We start from the raw sequence: 19,228 nt of genomic DNA, 5'->3' as shown, positions 1-19,228 counted from the left end.
GTCCTCAATGGTGAAAAACTGAAAGCATTTCCACTAAGATCAGGAACAAGACAAGGTTGCCCACTCTCACCACTCTTATTCAACATAGTTTTGGAAGTTTTAGCCACAGCAATCAGAGAAGAAAAAGAAATAAAAGGAATCCAAATCGGAAAAGAAGAAGTAAAGCTGTCACTGTTTGCAGATGACATGATACTATACATAGAGAGTCCTAAAGATGCTACCAGAAAACTGCTAGAGCTAATCAATGAATTTGGTAAAGTAGCAGGATAGAAAATTAATGCACAGAAATCTCTGGCATTCCTATACACTAATGATGAAAAATCTGAAAGTGAAATCAAGAAAACACTCTCATTTACCATTGCAACAAAAAGACTAAAATATCTAGGAATAAACGTATCTAAGGAGACAAACTATTTTGATTGAGCCTTTTTTATCTTCCTTTAAACACTCACTAAAAAGACCTGTATGCAGAAAATTATAAGACACTGATGAAAGAAATTAAAGATGATACAAATAGATGGAAAGATATACCATGTTCTTGAATTGGAAGAATCAACATTGTGAAAATGACTCTACTACCCAAGGCAATCTACAGATTCAATGCAATCCCTATCAAACTACCACTGGCATTTTTCACAGAACTAGAACAAAAAATTTCACAATTTGTATGGAAACACAAAAGACCCCGAATAGCCAAAGCAATCTTGAGAACAAAAAACGGAGCTGGAGGAATCAGGCTCCCTGACTTCAGACTATATTAGAAAGCTACAGTAATCAAGACAGTATGGTACTGGCACCAAAACAGAAACATAAATCAATGGAAAAGGATAGAAAGCCCAGAGATAAACCCATGCACATATGGTCACCTTATCTTAGATAAAGGAGGCAGGAATGTACAGTGGAGAAAGGACAGCCTCTTCAATAAGTGGTGCTGGGAAAAGTGGACAGCTACATGTAAAAGTATGAGATTAGATCACTCCCTAACACCATACACAAAAATAAGCTCAATATGGATTAAAGACCTAAATGTAAGGCTGGAAACTATGAAACTCTTAGAGGAAAATATAGGCAGAACACTCTATGACATAAATCACAGCAAGATCCTTTTTGACCCACCTCCTAGAGAAATGGAAATAAAAACAAAAATAAACAAATAGGACCTAATGAAACTTCAAAGCTTTTGCACAGCAACGGAAACCATAAATAAGACCAAAAGACAGCCCTCAGAATGGGAGAAAATATTTGCAAGTGAAGCAACTGACAAAGGATTAATCTCCAAAATGTATAAGCAGCTCATGCAGCTCAATAACAAAAAAAAACCCAATCCAAAAATGGGCAGAAGACCTAAATAGACATTTCTGCAAAGAAGATATACAGACTGCCAACAAACACATGAAAGAATTCTCAACATCATTAATCATTAGAGAAATGCAAATCAAAACTACAATGAGATATCATCTCACACCAGTCAGAATGACCATCATTAAAAAATCTAGAAACAGTAAATGCTGGAGAGGGTGTGGAGAAAAGGGAATCCTCCGGCACTGTCGGTGGGAATGTAAATTGATACAGCCATTGTGGAGAACAGTGTGGAGGTTCCTTAAAAAACTACAAATAGAACTACCATATGACCCAGCAATCCCACTACTGGGCATATACCCTGAGAAAACCATAATTCAGAAAGAGTCATGTACCAAAATGTTCATTGCAGCTCTATTTACAATAGCCCGGAGATGGAAACAACCTAAGTGTCCATCATCGGATGAATGGATAAAGAAGATGTGGCACGTATATACAATGGAATATTACTCAGCCATAAAAAGAAACGAAATTGAGCTATTTGTAATGAGGTGGGTGGACCTAGAGTCTGTCATACAGAGTGAAGTAGGTGAGAAAGAGAAAAACAAATACCGCATGCTAACACATATATATGGAATTTAAGAAAAAAAATGTCATGAAGAACCTAGGGGTAAGACAGGAATAAAGACACAGACCTACTAGAGAATGGACTTGAGGATATGGGGAGGGGGAAGGGTAAGCTGTGACAAAGCGAGAGAGAGGCATGGACATTTATACACTATCAAACGTAAGGTTGATAGCTAGTGGGAAGCAGCTGCATAGCACAGGGAGATCAGCTAGGTGCTTTGTGACCGCCTGGAGGGGTGGGATAGGGAGAGTGGGAGGGAGGGAGATGCAAGAGGGAAGAGATATGGGAACATATGTATATGTATAACTGATTCACTTTGTTATAAAGCAGAAACTAACACACCATTGTAAAGCAATTATACTCCAATAAAGATGTAAAAAAATATATATATATAGAGAGAGAGAGAGAGAGAGAGAGAGAGAGAGAGATCATTTTGTACCTTAAAGTCAAATAAAAATCTAACACTTCATTGTTTGGCAAGTTATTTTGCTTAAATAACATATAAATTAGAAACCTAGGTCAACAAAATTTGCTGCCACCAATTATAAGGACATCTTTACCCCATCATCCTAAAAATATAATGGTTATAAAATATGATGAATAAGGGCAGGTTATGGAAAATAGAAAATATATACACAGGTCCCATCTGAATTCTCTTAGAATTCCACATTTTTGTAATTTGCCTAGTCAGAGTAAGTAAGTGTGGTTCTTCTGCTCAGAAGTGGAGCACATCTACATCAGGGAAACATAACTTCAGAAAAAAATATATTTATAATATAAGCTCGTGATCAAATTGTTTTAAATTTTATTCTCCACATAAATTTCTCACAATAAAATGTAAAAATCTTTAGTAAAAGTTGCTTTTTCTCTTTCATGATTCTCCCTTTGTTCTTAACCAGTTTTATGGTATTTTTTCTAAAGAAAATAACTTTACTAAATTTCTCCATTTTATTCCAATCTCCAAATCTCAGCATCTTAAGATTGTATTCAATACTGACATCTTAGATTAGAAAAAAGTGAATAGATAAATCTACATTTTACCACTAGATGTCACTAAAGGATTGTTTATCATAACACTACCTACCCAGCATTTAGCCTTTGGATCCCCAGCTCCTGTCAGAAAAGTATTTCTTCTATTTCTCAACACAACCAGGAAACTAATTTTAGTAAAATGTTCTTCACTATATTTAATACCTCAACGCTTAAATAATGTGTTTCTACATGCTACACAAAATAACTCAAGTACATATTAATAGAGAGGTCACTGTTTACCATTTTTAATAGACCCAGCTGACAGGCATTGCCATCTTGACAGTTATTTTGTAGTGAATACTTATATATTAACATAGTCATAATAAATATATACAAATATACATATTCATGTATATTTTCTCTCCAGTTTTCTTTAGAAAATAAGTGAAAGTTGGCCTCTTTCACCCATCAGAGACCTCACTGATGTGGGGAATTATAAGACTATTTGTAATTGAAACTGTTCATATCATTATGAGCATTACTATGAGCCCCAGATGGAAATTTGACAATTAATTTTACATGTTTAATTGCCTTAAGTATTTGAATATATATTTTTCATTTATGGGGTTTGTTTCCTCAAGAAATAGTAATGGAATTATTTGCTACATAAGGTTTTATGGTAGAATTCCTTCACAAAGCAAACTTCCATGCTACATGTGCAATTTTGTTCCATAAATCTAACCTAACCATCTCTTTTGTTTGTTTCAGGTGAGTAAGGTAAGATTTACCTGATGGGCAAACTTTTAAACCTAAATGGGTCAAGAAGGAAAAATTGATAATAATATAATATAAATAATGAATAAGTTATCTTAAATATGGAAGTTTTTCTTTATAATGTACTATCAGAAACCACCTTTGAGTATTAAGTGTTTTCCCTAGATGTGCTTTGTACAATAGCATCTCTTTTTTTTTCTGGACATAATGCAATGTAATTGAAACTATTTTGATTGAGCATTTTTTATCTTCCTTTAAACACTCACTAATTATAATTTGCTTTCTAGGACATGGATGGTGTTTTTTTGGGCAGCTTTCCCAACTTAAAGACAATCTCTGTGTTATGGAGGGTACATTGAATATCACCAGGATGGAATATTTAAATTTATATACATTACCAGCTCAACCCTTCCAAGAAAAAGAAAAGAAATTTTATACTACAGGACTCTCATATGTAATGTCTAGTTAAAATTATTATATCTCTGGTATGTTGATCATTGGTTATATTGATAATTTGCATTAGTATGATATTGAGAAAAGGGTGGGCACAGTACATGTTTAGTAACTCATTGTCTATCCTCAGACGTATTTCCTGGCACATATTAGGCATTCTGTATGTATTTGTTGAAGGAATGAATAAACGCGTGAATGATACACGGCAATAATCATGAGAAGAGAGACTTTGGATTTTTCCACACCAATCCCTGTTTCTGTAAATAATCTAAATGCCACATATAATATTAATGGCAGCAACATACTGACAAAGCATTTTACCTGGGAAATATTTTATTTGCATAACTTACACTTGAAAAAAGGCAGAGATTATTACCGATAATGCATGAATGGAGAAAATTAGGAGATTGTCCAACTTGTCACAGCAGCTTGAGATAAATTAATTGAGAAATTGAGTCACTGTATTTAACAGACTTTTCTTTGAAACTTTAGTATGGGTATTCCATATTCTTTGCAACTCAATATTTTTGGTGTTCAAGTCCATGCTGACCAGGGGTAGAGTTTGGAGGGGGTTGTTATGCTCTCAGGAATGTATTGTTTACTTATATTTAAGGAAAGGACATCTATAAGATATAGTGCTACCAACAGAGAGAATATATGGCTTGTCCTTGATTATTCCCACATTTTATTAGAAACATCCCCTCTTGAACCTGCACTTATTCAACACTATTTATTTAAAAAGTAACAGGTGCCAGGCATAGCCCTGCTCACTGAGGACTGAACGTTGGAGAAGATCCCTGCTCTTGTAGAGACTGCATTCTTATTGAGAGAAATAAACATAAACAAGGAAGAAAGAAATGCATAAATAAGGTGATTTTAGATAATGATAAGTGCTATGAAGATATTAAGAAAGAGTGATTAGATAAGAAACCGCCAGAAAAGGGTAGTTTAAATTGAGTGATCAGGAAAGTCTTCTCTGAGTAGAAGGCATTTGGACAGAGGCCTGCATGAAAAGAAAGGGCATCAGATAAAGATCTGAAGGAGGGGCCTTCTAGGGGCGGAACAGCAGTGCAAAGCCCTTAGGGGAGACATGAGAAACACAGAAAGTCCAGTAAGGCTGAAGTTCACTGAGAAAGTGGAAAGCGTAGTATAGCTGGTTGAAAGCACAGGTCATGGCGAGAACAGTAGGATCAGGTGGGCCACAGTAAGATGTTTAGGAAGATATTTAAGTAAGATATTTAGAAGCTTTCAATAGGGTAGTGACATGGCAGGATAGATGTTTTTTAAAGAGGTCTCTGGTTGTTGAGTAGAAACTAGATATTAGAAATCCAAGCATGGAAGATGAGAGACCTTTTAGGAGCCTTGTGCAATAAGCTAGAGGTCATCACGGCTGAGGCGGAGAGAAATGAAAGGTTTCAGAAAACTCCCAGTGGTAGAGCAACAGGACCTCACTGTTTGATTGGCGAATGAGAAAAATATAGCCATCGAGGTGTTTAAGTAACTGGACAAGTATTAGTACTGTATACAGAATGGGAAAATCGCAGGGGAAACTAAAAATTCTGTTTCTGACATTTTAAATTCGAAGTGCTATCAGACTGAAAAGTGAAGATGCCAAGTAGACAGTTAAGTTGAGAATTGTAGGGACAGGTAAGATCTGACGATATACATTTTGGACATCAACGTATGTATGATAATCAAAGGCATGATGTTCTGTGGGATCCTAGAGAGAGTTCTGATAGAGAAAAGGGCCCAGGACTCCAGTTCTGGGGCGCTCCCACATCTGGAGGTCTAACAGCAGAGGAGTAGCAGAAATCAAACCTAGAAAGGGTCACTGAGCTAGGAGGGGAAACAGGATAGCACATCTTAGGAAACAATAGTAGCTTTCATTTATTGAGAAATACCATATGCCAGGCACCATTCTAAATTCTGTTCCTGTGTTAACTCATTTAGCCTCCACAACAACCATGACACAGGTTAAACATAGTACTATGTTCTCCTTTATAGAAAATGAGATGGAGACAGAAAAATTAAGAAAATTAATTATTTCAAGGCAGAGGGAATTATGTCAAATATTCTGAGAGATTGAGTTTGAATAAGATAAAGACAAAAAGTGATCCTTGAGTCTGACGAGATGGAGGTCATTGGAGGTCTTGGAAAAAACAGTTTAATAGAATAATGAGGGAGGAAGTCCAACAAAAGTGGGTTACATAAAGAATAGGGAGACCTTTCTGAGAAGTTCTGCATTGAAAGATAAAGCGAAAAACAAATTAATTGGAGGGAAACACAGTATTAAGATTTTTTTTTAAAGACAGGAGATGCCAAGAAATATTTTTATTCTGCTGGGGATATATATGGAGAGAAATCAATGCACAGGAAACATGATGGGTAATTGCAGTAGTAAAATCCTGAAAAATCAGACTGGGATCCAAACTGCAAGTAGAGAGAAACTGACTTCTGATGGGAACCGGGTGCGTTTTAACAATTACTAAGGCAAAAAGAATGCAGATACAGAGGCAGGGAAGACTGGTAGATTTGATGTAGAGTACGTGAGGAAGTTCATGACTACTTCTATTTCCTAAAAGAAGTATGATGTAAAATCATCACCTGAACCTGAGGGAGAAGAGGGACTGTAGAAGGATTAATAAAAGAGAATGTAAAAATAGCAAATCTACCAAGAAAGCATAGAGGGAAGGGCGGGCAGTGTTACCAGCCCATTAAGATTGGGGTCAGGAGGCTGACCAGCTCTGTGGTTTCTCCAGCAATATTCAGCTGTTCTGGAGCAGGTGTGGGGCTGGGAAATGAGTTTTCCCAGGTGAGTAAGTAGACGGGGTTGGTTTTTCCCAGGAGAGTTTGATGAAGATCCACATCTGGAAGTTAGTGCAGTGTAATGTCCATCAATGCGCCTTTGCTGGACTGAAGTGAGAATTTCTGCTGTGTTCACGCCCTGCCTCCCTCTCTGAGTAGGAGAGCTTCCACTTCGTTTGTAAGATGCTTTTGGAGCTATCACTCTCACGAAGTCCAGTGTTGAAGTAGTATTGTGTTTGTTTGAAAAATTGGGGATGTTAACTCATATCATATGAGCATTTATATGGGTTCATATACATTCATTCACAAAGTGAATCTCAGCAAGTTGTCCTTTCCTATTCTCTAGGACCCCCAAAACCCTTGGGGATCTTCCATTCTTGCAGCAGAGTGGAGTCTTTCAAATCATGCCATCTGATGTTTTATCAATATACTTAGTCAAAATTTCTCTTTACAGTTCTCAAATGGGTAGCTGTTGCTTGGTTTCTTGAACTACTTGGAGTTATTCTTTTTATGTCTGTCATTGTCACCATGGCTATCTGTTAAGAGAGTTGGTTGAAACTACATTTAAGAATACTAATTATACTAGAATTCTCAACCTGGGCACCTTCTACAACATCACACTTCGAAAAAACCTCTTGCCGTCAAACTTATCGTTAGACAGTAGAGTCTTTGTGCGAAAGACAATGTCTTATTCAACCTGGTATCCACACGCACAGTCCTGTGCCTAGCACAGAGTGGGAGCTCAATAAATGTGTCTTTGAAAAAACAAAGAAGTGGATTATCCTGCTGAGGAGTCTGAATAACACACACAGAAAAGCACGAAGCCAAGAGGGGAGAAGGAAAGGAAACATTAACTTGTGAGAACACGTATAACTGAAAAGAGCGTGGAATTAAACATTCTGTTCCAGATCACTTGGTGAGATGATTATAGCGTGATAAGTTAGACCCACATTTTGTTTGCCTAGATACCCTACACCAAATATGTGACTATTCCGTTTCCCACTTCTCTTAGACCAAGGTCACTGATTGTTTTTCTCTCTTTAAAAAGCTGTTCCAGAACCAGCGTCACAAGATCCTAAAGATGTAGTAGATTCTGAAATATTGGAAGAGAAACCCAAGACAGTCATTTCATTCATAAAGAATCTTAACAGGTAAGTCTTACAATTTGATGTAAGGCTGAGTGCCCATGCATATCACCTGGAAAAGGTTCAACAAGTAAGAAGTAGTTTGTCTCCAAATCACCTGCCTTATTTTTAGTAATATCTATCCTATAAATATTAAATGTCCAAATTTTAATTATACGTACATATACTTTTTCTTTTGCTGAAACATTCAATATATTTTTGTATATTTAACTCTAAAATAACTCTAAGGCTAGGGATAACTGAAAAGTGTAATTTCTTCATTTTGTCCTGCATCCCTACTCTATATAGTTTATTCTATAAAATGAAAGCAAAAATTACGTGAACTTAAATGATTAGTATCCAAGTTTTAGAAGCATAAAATGAAGCCACACTAAGACTACGAGTGAAACTTGTCCAATTATAAAAACTTTTGATGAATTTATATTATCTGGATATTCATGAGTAACCTGTTAATATTAGTTCATCAAAAGATAACAAAGCCTTCCAACATGGGGGAAATAGTGATTAAAGAACTTAAGAAAGTGACTGTAGGTTGCCTGCCTTTGACATGGCTAAAATTGTTATTATTTTAAGCTTTCCATTTGCATTAAAACGATATATTTGCATGGGTTTATTTTTTAATAACATCTTTATTGAGATATAATATATACGCCACATATTATAACACGTAATTATACACACAGTGTATAAAATCGTGGTAAATACAATATATTCGATTCATGTTTTCCACTAAACATAGAAAGCCAGTGTGTTTCTACCTTAATTTGTAACATCTATAAGTTAATCAGGGCAACAAGGGAGAAAGGTAACTACTACACAAACGGATAGTGTCAAAGAAAAAAAAGTTTATCTTTAGAAAATCAAGAACAATGTGGACTCAAGAAAGAAACAGAGGCTCTCCCACTCTTCCCCTAGACTTTCCCCTGAAGCGAATTAACTAATTAGTTAATTCTACAGCCTCTTTTGAGAACCTATCCTGTGTCAGACACCAACTATACATCAGTGAATAAGACAGATGTAGTTCCTTCGATGGAGGAACTCAAAGCTCAGTAGGAGAAAGGAAAACATATGCTTAGTGCTAGGAGAAAGCTAGGAAGGAGATCTTACTTGAGACAGAGTGCTCAAAAGGTGACAGTTATGTTGTCTCGTCAAACATAAGTTTAGCCCTATCCCCACCCCAAATTCTTATCCCAGCTCCTAGCACACTGATCTGGAGGCAGTAGGACCAAAAAGAATTAGAATGCTCTTTCATTCATTCAATACACACTTTATGTGTGCTTCCTAGGTCTCAGGTCTGTTATGAGTACTGGAAATACAGATATAAAAGTCTCTAATACAATGTCTGTGGTGGAGAAACTAATATGTGAACAATTACGATAAGCAGCCATGAGTACAGAAAACCAGAAGAGAAATTGGGGGCCAGGGGCATAACTCAGACTGAGAAGTCTTTACCTAAAAGGTAATTTCTGAGCTGAGATTTGAAGAGGTTAAGAGTTAGCCAAGGAAAAGGTCAGGACAGAATTGGGAAGAGGGGAAAGAAATACTAACGCTTATATTTACTAGAGAGAGTATAATACATCTGAGAAGTTACAAGTAGTTCCATTTGGCTGAAGAGATGGTATAGTAAGTGGCAAGAAATAAGTTTAGGGATGGTGTCAAGCACCAATCAATGAAAGGTTTAATGTGCCAGTCTAGGTTTTATCTTATTATAAATAGGGAGCTATTGAAAGCCTTCGAGTAATAAGAAGTAACATGATCAACTGTGCATGTTTAGATAGATCATTCTTTAAGTAGGAGAAAGATAGGTTGTAAAGAAAGAAATCTGGAAGCAGGAAGAACAATTAGGGAGGTGTGGCTAATAAATCAGGTAAGAGATAACCCTCCAAAGTAAGACGATGGCGAAAGAGTAAAGACTCAAGAGATGCTAGGGAGGCAGAACTAGCAAGACATTCTTGTTAGAAGGGAGGTGATGAGTAAGGAAGGAATCTAAGATGATCCAGCTTTCATGGCTTGGGTGATTTACTAATGCTAATGTCAATAATTGAGAGAGGCAACAAGGAAGAGAAAGTGATTAGGGGACTAGGGACAAGAAGCAGCTGATATTGAGTGCGTTCTATGTGCCAAGGACTTTTCTTCTGCCACGATTTAATACCACTGTTATTTGTTGCTGAATCCTGAGGAGGTCTCTCCAGCCAGGTTTTCTTTCCCGAGTTTATTCAAATGCCTCCTAGATATTTTCATTCACATATTTTGATGGCATGACAAAACTGAAGAATTCCAAAGTGGAGCCTAGATAATGAAATGAAATTTAGACACTAAGAGGGAATGTGTGTGAGTTTTGTTATTGTTCGTTTTGTTACATTGTTATTTTTTCACTGAAAACTATAGAAAGGAAGAAGAAGGTAGGTATGGATAGAACGAGTTAGGAGAAATGGCAGGATGTGAAGGAACACTTGCTTGTGGACATCTTTTTTCTCAGTAAAGCAAAAGCAAGTTCATCCACTGGAACCAATGTGGGTAAATTGGCAAGTTAAAAGACCTGAGGGGAAAATGATGAAGGTTTGAAATAGCTATGGAGAATCAGAGAGCTGAAATGGAACAAATCAAATGATGAGTAGGTATCATTGTCAGTCCAACTGAAATGAAGAGCTTGATTTTTCAGTAGCATCAACCTATGTGGCTATTTGATTTTTGCCAGCATTGCTTACCAATCCAGGTACAGGAGGGAAGAACACAGGTGGTTGGGTTGAGCCAGGATTGGACTTTGCTATATGGATGCAGCAGGATAGTAAAGGCAAGAGTTTGTCAGTATAGACAATAGAATTTTTAAATTAGGGATCAAAGGCTCAGACTTAGTATCAAAGAAAATACTTCCAGGAAGAAACTTTTAGATTGAGAGGGAAAAAAATGGAACTGTCCAGTTATGGAACTGGACACCAATAAATTGTAGAAATGGGTACTAGAATAAGAGGAAGCTAAGCCAGAGAGTGAGGTACTGGCATAGAATATTTCAGAAATGGAGCGTCTCCATGATAAAAAGCCCAGATTTGGCTGGAGGTGATGATTGAAGAGGAGGGAAGAAAAGGTCAGTGGCTTTGACAACACCAAGCAAATATGATACTCATTTGTCAGGTGGTCCACCCAATATTTGGAAAAACCTTAAAGGGCACTAATCCAGCTTCCTTAAACAGAAACTTATATTAAGGCATAACCTTCAATAAATCTTGGCCAAGTAGCTGTCATCCTAATCATAACGTAGTGGCCCAAAATAGAACATTCTCTAGGAATGATTTTACTCACGTTCTTTAAAGCGAGTGTAAAATAAAATCAGTGATACTTTTTGTTTGTTTGAAATTAATGATGATTTGCATACAGTGGTTTGTATCTTTTATTTTCAGAAGAAGTCGTTGACATAATGTGGAGAGAGGGAACTTTTGATTCACTCTGGGTCAAAACCACTTGAACAAAACTTCTAGTGGGAGAAGCAGTGAAGGATGTAACTAAGGTTCTCTTCGAGTGGACATTTAAATTACTTTTCGTGCACAGTCATGAAGCCAACCTCCGTTTTCCCAGCCCAGCTACTCTTGTTCAGCCAGCTCTATTACCTTAAATACCCAGGTTTGGCAACATATCAGAGAGCTAAATCCTATTTTTTTTAACTTTTATATAAATGCATCCCTGGACCTCATATGGAACCAAACACGATCCAAAACATCAATACCTAACCATGGAGCTTTGAATCTATCAGAAGGTTCTACCATTATCGGCCTCTATCGAAAGAAAGCTTAAAGCTGCTTGCTTCCCCAGCCTCTTTCTCTCACTTTCTCTCCAAAAAATGAGTCAAGATCAAGGAAAAAAAGTTTCATTTCCCCTCCTCCTTGAGAAGGAGTGTCGCTTATTGCCAGCTGCAAGACAAGAATAGGCCTGTTGAGCGTGAACAAGTTAATCGAACCCTAGTTAAAAAGCATTAGAAGATACATGCACACGCTTCTTAAAATTTTCCTGAAACCTTTAACTTTATAGCCTAACTATCTTCACCCACTGGCAGAGAAAAGTGAATCTGAGAAGAGAGCTAACTATTAAGAGTCAGATGCCATGATTGCTTCATTTACCACACGCAGTTCTTCAACGGTCCTGCAGTTGAGTTTGCCTATCCTTTCCTTCTGCACTTTCGGGAAGCTCTAGGAGCCACAGCTGATCTGATTCTGGGACCTGAGTTTGGTGTTTGGAATACAAGCTTTTGTGACATGGAGATTAATAAAAATAGTAATAACTGCTAAAACAAAGCCCCAAACAAAACTCCAAAAAACCAAGTGTTAATTGGATAATATGCATGGCTACCTTTAAAAGCTCTAAAAATTGTAATATAGAACATTTAGTTATATTTCTTGTACATTACTGCTGTTGCTATAGTAATTTCTCTTTCGCTGTTGTGGACAACATTAGGTCATAACTGCTGTACTCACATTTAACCCATGACTGCCTAGATAATCGTAAAGCTTACTCTGCCACTGTCTTTCTCGAGCACTCTGTCAGTCAATATTCCTAGACATTTAGTTTTCTTTACCATGTTAAGCAAAACATAAATTATAAACATAATTTATAAATTTATTTGTAACTGTAATTTCAGGATTTTGCTGAATCCTTTCATTACCAGAAAAGAACTCATTTTCCTTCAAACTAGCTAAGAAGTTGGACTTATTACAACTATTTTGCAGATTTCCTAAGTCAAGCGCAAGTAAACTTAAGAGTGTTAGAATCTGGTCTTTTTCTACAATTTAGCAGGATAGAAGGGCCTTTACATTATGTCAAATAATGTGTAACACAAGAAGCTTGACACCAACAGTGGTGAAAGCTAGGCCATAAGACCAGGTGTTTGGCACTCAGGCACAGACACAGGCCTGGGGTGGGTGGGGGGAGTTACTGCCTAGCTAATGCAATGCAGGTTACATTTGAGGATGATTAACTGAAGATCCAAAGGGAAGACAGTTTTCAGAAAATATTTTTCCCGTCTTCAACACGTACCGTCTTGTCAGAACAAACTACTTGCCGTTTCTGACTGTGCCGCACTGCTGCATAACTCGCGATCCACCGTAGGATCATGCCTTCCCAAAATTACCTCTACTCACTTCTCTGCCTGCTGAACTTCTATTCATTCTTTATAATTCAACTAAAACAAGCCCCAGGTGGAACGTTCCCTCATTCTTCTCTATGCCTCAACAGCATATTGTCTATACCTAATTACAATATAAATTCCCCTGTTGACTGAAGCTGCTTACTTGCGGGTTTTGTCTCCTTCAAGTCAGGGACTGTGGCTTCTTCATCCTTGTATTCCCAGTGGCACGTACAGTGAGTGCCTGGCACTTTAGAAACACAGAAAACAATGTTGGATTGTGTTTTAATAAAGGCAGTACTGAGATCAGTGAGATGGAGAGGATAAAAAGAATACTGACAAAGGAATGTTATTTAGTGGTGCTATAAATGAAGAAACAACCTTTGATTATGTGTAAATTAAATGTTATAGATCACATCCAACTTAGCATAGGAGATGTCGGTATGTTCAGAATTGGTAGCAAAAAGAGTAGGCTACTTTTGATGTAACATTAAGAAGCGTTAGAGAAATAGGAGGGAGAAAGTGAATATAAGCAAATGATTCAAGGGCTTGGGATAAAAAGATTACAATGTAGTCAGATGGATATTTTTGGTAACAGTTTGGTAACAGTTTTAGTAGAGAATAAAGATCCAATAGATACATAAAAAACTGTAGTATACATGAAAAAGAATCATTTCATTAAAATGCTTATATTAATGAATGAAGCAAATAGAAACCAATAAAACCACTGAGTTTATGGTTTAACTATAAAAACACCTTGAGAACACAGATAACAGAAGGATAAGTATTAAAGTAAATGATCAGATAATTCAGAGTAGAATAAAGAGAAGTGATAAGCTGGTGTTAAAAGGAAGGTAAGGAACAATTGTCTTATTAAAGAAATGTACAGCAAAAGCCCAGGTGGGGAGTAAAAATGACCTAGGTATATCTTAGGAACAGAAGCCCCAATCCAATGAGGACAAAGCACTGTTCTGATGGGTGGTAGATGCTTGAGTTGACACTAAAGATCAAGTCTTTCATTTCCATAGATCTTCAAATCTTTTTCTACTGTGCTGACAACGATGCCAATGGATGTTTGACTTACAATGAAATAGAGAGTCTACTAGGAGAAGAGACACCAGAACAAGAGTTATTGGAGCTATTTGATGCTGATAACAATAAGATGTTCTCCTATGTTGAACTAATAAGAGCATTTGGACTGACTGGTAAGGGGCTTCAGGGGCTGGGACATGGGTGAAGGCCAGGGGACAGGTAGCCTTGAACAGCATTCTGTATTACAGCCCCAAACTAAGTAATCCACAACTTATAATTTTTAGTTTAAAATTAAATCCAAAAGCAAAGGTTATAAGAAAACCTCGAAAGTAACAAATAAACATGGCATCCCATGCCAAATGCAATGATAAATAGAGTAACAAGTTAGTTTAACTGCATGAGTAGAGGGTTTATGTCTTCTGGAGGTTAAGGAAAGACATAGTAATTAGTGTTCCTCTGTACTTGCTTAAAGGATTTTAGGATGACACTCTTAAGACTGAAACTTTAAAGCTTGACTAGTAGAAAGCAATGAGGTAAAAACAAAACTAGAAGGCTACTTACTATTCATTGATAGAATAAAAAGTTAAAGCAATATGTGAAATGAAATCATACAGAATCTAAAGCACCTTTTAAAATTATACTATTTCCCTCATCTGCTTCTTTTCTATTTAGTTTTCGTAGACTCCATGGTGTAAGGAATTTGAAAACACTTACATTAAATATCTAGGCGTAGTTTCTTAACCAGTGATGTGAAGAACAGCAGAAGGAAATATGGTGGCTATGGAAAGGAAGTGTTCAGTCAATTAAATGAGAAAATTCTGATGTGAAAAAAAAGGAGACGTTTTTAGGTCTAAATTTTTTGAAGACATTAGAGCTGACATCCGAAGCTGGGAGATTAATAGAACACACTTGGCCATAAAACAAAATTCCATGTAATCAAATGCTAAATTCAATCTATTTACTTTTAAAACTGGAGAATAATAAATTATCCCTCTCATTTGAGAAAATATACAATAGTCAGCAGAGAGTTGTTTTGAACCGTCCCATCTTGGCATGGAAACACATGAGCTGACTCTACCTGCCCCTCCAGTGCTGTAGCTACATTCTCAGGGATCACATCTGCTGCATGGTGAAAACATCTATGACATAGGAGGACCCACATGGCTGTAGATGCCTGGATACCGCCAAGGTCTTGCATTTGCCAAATCCCATTGACTTCTCTGGGTCCTGTATTCAAGACTTTAAAGGTCTGTGCTTGATTTTGTCCCGTCCCACCTTCATTTTGGTGAAGAAGAAGAAGAAAAAAAAAAAGATGGGCTAGCATTCCAAAATACAAATTGCATGGCTGGAGGAACCATTCATCCAAAGCATCCTTTCTGAGGTAGTCATGGATCTGAAACTTCTGCCTCCTTCCCAGGACATCCTTGCTTTGTTCCCCACACCTGTTTACTGCTACAGGGAACATGAACATGCTGCCATCCTAGGCTAAGCTCTTGAATGGCTGCCACCTATCAGGCCTGGGCCTATCTCTGGCTCTACCTGACAACTGGCTGCATTCCAGCATCTTCTTTTAGTATCAGGGACAATGAGCGATGCTAAATAAATGAGAGTTAGAGAATCAGAGATAAAACGCATCCTGGTGCAGAAGATCCTTTTAGAAGCTCCAGTAAAGATTATGAGGCAGGCTCCCATGGGGGAAAGTTCAGGTCTCTATTTGTACAAATCAGTTATATAAAAACTTTGATTGACCAAGTGGGAGGTAAGAAGGGGTATACATGGCTTGACAGTTTAAAGATCCCTAAGCTACACCCCAAACCAGTTTACAGGGTCCCCCAGCCAGAGGTCTACACAGTGCCCTAGTCAGTGCAGCATTCTTCCCAAACCTGTGAAGAAGCACCATCTGTGTATTCATTGTTTTTAATGGAACTTCCATCCTAAATGACATTCAGCTAGTTCAAAATATTTTTTTTTGAATTTTATTTTTTTATACAGCAGGTTATTATTAGTTATCTATTTTATACATATTAGTGTATATATGTCAATCCCAATCTCCCAGTTCATCCCACCATCACTACCCCCCGCCACTTTCCCCGCTTGGTGCCCATACGTTTGTTCTCTATATCTGTGACAGACAAAATATTTTTTAACACAGTTGAACATGTTCTCAGTTTGGCCTTTGGTAATTTGGAATGCTTGAACTTCCAATTGGGTTTCCATACTCTGTTAAAAAACAAAGGCATCATCATATACATAAGCACAATCTATGCACCATAAACCTGGAAATGCTAGGGCAACTTAGAAAACATCGAACAGTAGACAACCCAAGAGAGGAAACTGAAAGCTTGGAAGCAAGAAGATGGTAAGCAAGGAAGGGAAGAAGGCAGCTTATGCAATAAGTAGTATGAAATCTGGAACCGGAAGCCAACACACTCAACTCAAAAGTTAATTGCGGCTGGGCCCGTGAGCCATGGCCACTGAGCCTGCGCATCTGGAGCCTGTGCTCCGCAACGGGAGGGGCCACGGCGTCGGGCGGGGTGGGGGTGGGGGGGGAGTTAATTGCGCTTTCACAAACGGCAACGCTGGCTTATCCATTCTCTTGGATCTGTGAAATAGATTCAGAGATACATAAGTGAATTTCTTCCTTTTCTAATCTCCTTGAGACCCTAAATGAAAAATTGTGTGTCAGTTGAATTCATTGTAAGAGAAAATATTATTCATAACTAGGATCTAGTTTGAACGTTTAAATCTCAAAATATTTTTTACTCTAGAATAAATAAGATGGAAGTTCCAGAAAGAAGACTATATATTCAGAGCAGCAGCTTGATTTTATAACAATTTCATCCTGTTTTCCACAATATTTTAGCAAGAAGTGTTACAGAGGTACATCTGAGTTAGATGCTAAAACTGGCTAGTTCTTTTGAATATCATTCAGTTTCAAAGAAGTTTTTCTTTTGAAACAAACTTTAAGTTTATAATACCACCATTATTTAAAAAATAGGTGAAGAAATTTTGGTTTGAGTTAATTTTTATAATCTAATTCTAAAGAATTGTTTAGTATAATTTAAATGTTAACTACACATATGCATACTTAGTATTAACATTATATATTTATATAATGCATATATATATACATTTGTACTTGTTTTTTTTTCTATTGGCCAAGGCTTTAACCAGTTGTTCACAGTGGCATATTTAAGCACCTAGAAGCACCTTCTTATTCATAAGGTGAACTTGTTATATACAGAGGGCAGAATCAGGATTGGAAGCAGAATTGATGATTTTTATATGTTAGCCTTGGGCTTTTCTAAATGCCTGATCTCTATCAGTTCTTTCGATTTGAGAACAAAATGCCTAGACATCACTCAGAAATATAACACCACACATCATCGTTAACTTGAAATTTAATGTTACATGCTATTTACCTAATATGTTTATACTCGAAGTTACCATTTTCTGCTGAAAGTAAGGAATACTCATGGACTTCAGCTACAGTTTCATGAGGGTAGCTAAAGCAGAATTAGCATAAATATATAAAAGGCTTCCTAACATATTAGTTTTTGACATTCTAATGCAGTGCTGTGCTAAGAGTAATAGATCCTTCAACAGCAAAATTATTTGTTTGTAACTAGGCTCTCAATAAGAAACTATTTTTTGTTACATTGTCTTTTACTTATTTCTGACCTGGATGGAAAATTGACCTTAATATTAGGACTAAGGACTTAACGGCTTAGTAGAAATTACCTTTTAAAAGTGTAGATCTTATATTAAATTCAAGCTAGCTCTGCCTTTGTAATAAGAAACAATTGCTTACTGCATAAAATACATTACTGAAAGAGTCAAAACTAACTGTAGATAGAAACTAACACAGCAATGAAATATTTTTAGTTGTATAAAATTCAGTGAGGGGGCTTCCCTGGTGGTGCAGTGGTTGAGAGTCCGCCTAATGATGCAGGGGACACGGGTTCGTGCCCCGGTCCGGGAAGATCCCACATGTTGCGGAGCGGCTGGGCCCGTGAGCCATGGCCACTGAGCCTGCGCATCCGGAGCCTGTGCTCCGCAATAAGAGAGGCCACAGCAGTGAGAGGCCCATGTACCGTAAAAAAAAAAAAAAAAAAAAATTCAGTGAGGACTTCAGGTTTTATTATTTAATAAATGAAAATGCTTTGTAATACCTGAGACATTTAATGTTGGTGTTAGACTTCTTTGAGTAGATTTACACTATAATTGTTTTATTTGAATAACATAGTATAATTTTACATGTAGTTTTGATTTTTCAACGTGACCTTGGATTATATCAATATTTTGCTTGCTGGAAAAAATCTGCTGGTTTTATCACACTAACTAGGCATATTATCAGTAATCTTGTGGGTTATACGAATTAATTCTTTCTTAAATTATGTCTTGTTTATCCAAAAGTAAAGAGTGCAAATTACATAATTATAGTGTGCCTTTTGGTTTCCATATCTTGAAAAATAAGACCATTCATGCCATTCCCCACCCTGGCCCCAAGTCAGAAGCCCAAATACCCAAGTGATTAGGAACTTGTAACATCTTGCAGAATTTGTAGAAAAATGACAATATGTCATTTTGACATATGTCTTAATTGTATAGATTTCTAAGACACCACTAGCTAAAATTTGTTAGAAAAATGTTTTTGCTCTCTGAAAAAACTTTCACTAGCATTTTTGCATGAAACATGCCTTTAAAAGCTGGCTAAAAATTATACTGTCTCAGAAGCAAGGATAAGAAGCTCTTTAATAGCATTCACATAATTCTTAAACTTTGTCATATAAGATTTAAAAGTTTTCTATTTCAAATTGTTTTTGATAATACCAATTGCAAATAAGCATTCTCTAATGTGATTTTATATTTATAAACCAGCTGAATTACTTAGAAACAAGAATGAAAATAATTATACTTCCAATAATAAAACAGATCACTGTATTATCCCTTGAAGTCGTTTTTGTCACCTTATACTGGTTCTCTCATTTTTAAACCTTTTCAAAG

This window comes from Grampus griseus, assembly GCF_964374135.1.
Source record: "Grampus griseus genome assembly, chromosome: 4".
Taxonomy (NCBI): Eukaryota; Metazoa; Chordata; class Mammalia; order Artiodactyla; family Delphinidae; genus Grampus; species Grampus griseus.
Note: the sequence above shows the minus strand (reverse complement) of the source record.